A 5363-nucleotide genomic window follows, 5' to 3' on the forward strand; every position below is an offset into this window, starting at 1 on the left:
GTTTCACAACATCTTTCCAATAGGAAGGAGACCAGAATTGCATGCAATATTCTAACAGTGGCCTAACCAATGTCCTGTACAGACTCAACATGACCTCCCAACTCCTGTACTCAATACTCTGACCAATAAAGGAAAGCATACCAAACGCCTTCTTCACTAGCCTATCTACCTGTGACTCTACTTTCAAGGAGCTATGAACCTGCACTCCAAGGTCTCTTCGTTCAGCAACACTCCTTAGGACCTTACCAGTAAGTGTATAAGTGCTGCTAAGATTTGCTTTCCCAAAATGCATCACCTTGTATTTATCTGAATTAAACTCCATCTGCCACTTCTCAGCCCATTGGCCCATCTGGTCCACATCCTGTTATAATCTGAGGTAACCCTCTTCGCTGTCCACTACACCTCCAATTTTGGTGTCATCTGCAAACTTACTAACTGTACCTCTTATGCTTGCATCCAACTCATTTATGTAAATGACAAAAAGTAGAGGACGCATCAGTTGGAATTTTAACTTTAAAACATTAACTGGGACTGCCATAATGTTAAGGGTTTGGATGGAGACAAATTTGTTAAGTGTGTTCAAGAAGAATTTCTCATGCAATATGTAGATGTCCCTACTAGAGAAGGGCAAACTTGACCTACTCTTAGGAAATAAGATTTGGCAAGTGACGGAAGTGTTAGTGGGGAACCAACCATTTTGAGACCAAAGATCATTATTCCATTAGTTTTAAAATAACTGTGGAAAAGAATAAGTCTGCCCACAAGTTAAAGTTCTAAATTGGGGCAAGGCAATTTTGATGGTCTTAGACAGGAACTTTGAAAAGTTGATTTGGGAAGGCTGTTTATAGTCAAAGTGACGTCTGGTATGTGGGAGGCTTTCAAAAATGAGTTAGTGAGGTTTCAGTGCCAGCATGTTCCTTTTAGAGTGATGGTTAAGGCTGGCAGGCATAGGGAACCTGGATGATTAGAGTTATTGAGGCCCTGGTCAAGAAAAAGAAGAAGGTATATGACATGTATGGGCAGCTGGGATCAAATACATTCCTTGAGGATTATAAAGGACAACAGAGTACACTTAAGAGAGAAATCAGGAGGGCTACAGGGAAAATGAGTTTGCTTTGGCAGATAAAAGGAGAATCTAAAGAGATTCTACAAGTATCTGAAGGGCAAAAGAGTAACTAGGGAGAGAATACAGCCTCTGAAAGATCAACAAGGTCTATACGTGAAGCCAGAAGAGATGGGTAGATCCTAAATAAATATATCCCGTCAGTATTTACCATCAAGAAAAGTGTGGATGCTAAGGAACTTGGGGAAATCAATATTAATGTCTTAAAGAGAGTAGATGTTACATAAAATGGATTGCTGCAAGTCCTAAAACACATTAAGGTAGATAAAAGGACCTGGTGGTGTATCCCAGGATTGTGTGGGAGGCTAGGAAGAAATTGCAAAGCCCCTAGCGGAGATATTTGTATTATTGACAGCCACAGGTAAAGTGTCTGAAGATTGGAAGGTGGCTAATGTTGTGCCATTATTTAAGAAAGGCTGCCTGGAAACTACAGACTGGTGAGCCTAACATCTGTGGTGGATAAATTGTTAGAGGAAATTTTGGGCGACTGGATCTACAGGCATTTGGAGAGCCAAGCACTCATTTAGGATAGTTTTTGAAGGAATGACCAAAAAAGTAGATTAGGGTAGAATGGTAGACATTGTCTACATGGGCTTTAGCAAGACCTTTTAGGAGAAAGTGAGGACTGCAGATGCTGGAGACCAGAGTTGAAAAATGTGGTGCTGGAAAAATACAGCAGGCCAGGCAGCATCCGAGGAGCAGAACAATCGACATTTCAAGCATAAGCCCTTCTTCAGGAATCCTGAAGAAGGGCTTATGCCCGAAACGTCGATTCTCCTGTTCTTCGGATGCTGCCTGGCCTGTTGTGTTTTTCCAGCACCACATTTTTCAACTTTAGCAAGACCTTTGACAAGATACTGCACGGTGGGTTGCTGAATAAAGCTAAATTTCATGGGACCTAGGGAGAGCTAGCCAACTGGATACAAAATTAGCTGAAAGATAGAAAACAGAGGGTGGTGGTAGACAGTTGTTTTTCAAACTGGAGGCCTGTGACCAGCAGTGTGCCATGGGGATTGGTACTGGGTCTACTGTTACTCGTCATTTATATAAATGATTTGGATGAGAATTTAGGAGGTATGGCTAGTTAGTTTGCAGATGACACAAAGATTAGTGATATTGTGTACAGTGAAGAAGGTTATCCGGGAGAAGAGTGAGATCTTGATCAACTAGCCCAGTGGGCTGAGGAGTGGCAGATGAAGTTTAATTTAGATAAATGTGAAGTGTTGCATTTTAGTAGGTCAAACCAGATGACTCATACAGTCAATGGTAGGCCCCTGGAGAGTGATTTGGAACAAAGAAATCTAGGGGTATAGGTTCATAACTCCTTGCAAGTGGAGTCACAGGTAGATAAGTTCATGAAGGCGGCTTTTGGAATGCTTGCTTTCATCAATCAGAGTATTGAGTACAGAATTGGAACGTCTTATTGCAGCAAGACATTGGTAATGCCACATTTGGAATACTATATGCAGTTCTGGGCACCCTACTACAGAAAGGATATTATTAAAATAGAAAAATTTACTAGGATACTAGCTGGACTGGAAGGCTTGAGTTATAAGGAGAGGCTGGATAGGCTGGGACTTTTTTCCCTGGAGTGTCGGAGACTGAGGGGTGACAATCTAGAGGCCTATAAAATCATGAGATGCATAGATAAGGTAGCTAGCCAACAGCTTTTTCCCATGGTAAGGGAGTCTAAAACTAGAAGGTATAGGTTTAAGGTGAGAGGGGAGAGATACAAAGGTCCAGAGGGACAATTTGTTTCACATGGAGGATGGTGAGGGTCAAGAATGGGCTGCCAGAGGTAGTGGGAGAGGTGGGTATAATTCTGTCATTTAAGAAACATTTGAATGGGTATGGGATGGGATAGGAATTGATGGATAAGGAGCAAATGCAGGCAAATAAGACGAGATTAAATGTGAAAACTGGACAAGTTGGGCCAAAAGGTCTGTTTCCATGCTGTAAACTTCTATGACTCTAAGTTGTGGTCAGGAAGAGATTAATCTGCGGACGACATCACGAATGAACTGGACTGAATTTTTACTTGAGGAGAAGGTGAGGTCTGCAGATGCTGGAGATCAAAATTGAAACTTTATTGCTGGAACAGCACAGCAGGTCAGGCAGCATCCAGGGAACAGGAGATTCGACGTTTCGGGCACAGGCCCTTCTTCAGGAATGAGCAGAGAGTGTTCAGCAGGAGAAGATAAAAGGTAGGGAGGAGGGACTTGGAGGAGGGGAGTTGGAAATGTGATAGGTGGAAAGAGGTCAAGGTGAGGGTGATAGGTCGGAGTAGGGTGGAGGCGGAGAGGTCAAGAAGAAGACTACAGGTCAGGAAGGCAGTGCCGGGCTGGAGGGATCCGGCTGAGACAAGGGGGGGGGAGGGGGGATGAAGAAACTGGTGAAGTCCAAGTTCATCCCCTGTGGTTGGAGAGTTCCCAGTCGGAAGATAAGACGCTCCTCCTCCGACCGTCGGGTTGTTGTGGTTTGGCGGTGGATGAGTCCAATGACCTGCATATCCTCGGTGGAGTGGGAGGGGGAGTTGAAATGCTGTGCCACAGGTTGGTTGGGTTGGTTCGTCCGGGTGGCCCAGAGGTGCTCTCTGAATCGCTCCGCAAGTAGGCGGCCTGTCTCCCCAATATAGAGGAGGCCACACCGGCTGCAGCGGATGCAGTAGATGATGTGGGTGGAGGTGCAGGTGAATCTGTGGCGGATATGGAAGTTTCCCTTGGGGCCTTGGAGAGAAGTGAGGGGGGAGGTGTGGGCGCAAGTGTTGCACCTCCTGCGGTTGCAAGGGAAGGTGCCGGGAGTGGTGGTTGGGTCGGTGGGGGGTGTGGATCTGACAAGGGAGTCGCGGAGGGAGTGGTCTCTACGGAAAGCTGATAGGGGTGGGGAGGGAAATATATCCTTGGTGCTGGGGTCTGTTTGGAGGTGGCGGAAGTGACGGCGGATGATGCGCTGTACATGGAGATTGGTGGGGTGGTAGGTGAGGACCAGTGGGGTTCTGTCCTGGTGGCGGTTGGAGGGGCGGGGCTCAAGGGCGGAGGAGCGGGGAGTGGAGGAGATGCGGTGGAGGGCACCGTCGACCTCGTCGGGGGGTAAATTGCGGTCCTTGAAGATGGAGGCCATCTGTGTTGTACGTATTTTGAACTGGTCCTCCTGGGAGCAGATGCGGCGGAGACGAAGGAATTGGGAGAATGGGATGGCGTTTTTACAGGGGGCAGGATGGGAGGAGGTGTAGTCCAGGTAGCTGTGGGAGTCGGTTGGTTTGTAGTAGATGTCCGTGTTGATTCGGTCGCCTGAGATAGAAACGGAAAGGTCTAGGAAGGGGAGGGAGGAGTCCGAGACTGTCCAGGTGAATTTGAGGTCGGTGTGGAAGGTGTTAGTGTAGTGGATGAACTGTTCAACCTCCTCGTGGGAGCACGAGGTAGCGCCGATACAGTCATCAATGTAGCGAAGGAAAAGATGGGTACTTGACCTCCATCATCTATACATTTTACAGGATGAATTGTTCTGCAAGGATTGTGAGAGGGATACCTGGTGAGTTTTCTTATTTCTACTCCACTGTTATGTACAATTGTAGCTCAGTTCCTAATATCCTTGCATACTTTTCAAAGAAACTTTCCAAGTAAATTTATTTTAATTATCAGCCTAAATCCTCTAGATGGCATTGTGGGCCAGAAGATACGAGATGGGAGTCATATTTGTCTGGTTTGCTGCTACTTATCTTGATGTTGATACTTTATTTGGTATTGTACATAACAATCATACACTTTAAAATGCAACATTGCAAAATGTGAAGCAAGTGTTTTCTTTTCACATAACTAATTAAGTATCTTTTTCACAAGAATGCACAGTAAGATCTTACAAATCCCCAATATAACATTTATTACCAAATAAAAACGCAGTAAGTTAATTCAACTACATACGAGGCACCCCGTGTTTAAAGAGTTGCTCCTCAAATCTCTTTTAAACGTTTTCCTCTCACCTTAAAAATATGACCCCCTAATTTTGAACTCCCCTCCCCCAGGGAAAAGACCTTTGCTATTCATCTTATCTATTGCCCCTCATTTTATAAACCTCTCTAAGGTCACTTCTCAACCTCCTACGTTCCACTAAAAAAGTCGTGGCCTATCCAGCCTATTCTTATAACTCAAACCCTCCAGTAAGCACTGGGCAAGAAGATCCATTGAGGATTTTCTCGACGTGTCAACAACTAAGTGCCTTAAGTGATCAATTAATAATCACT

This window comes from Chiloscyllium plagiosum, chromosome 20, assembly GCF_004010195.1.
Source record: "Chiloscyllium plagiosum isolate BGI_BamShark_2017 chromosome 20, ASM401019v2, whole genome shotgun sequence".
Classification (NCBI taxonomy): Eukaryota; Metazoa; Chordata; class Chondrichthyes; order Orectolobiformes; family Hemiscylliidae; genus Chiloscyllium; species Chiloscyllium plagiosum.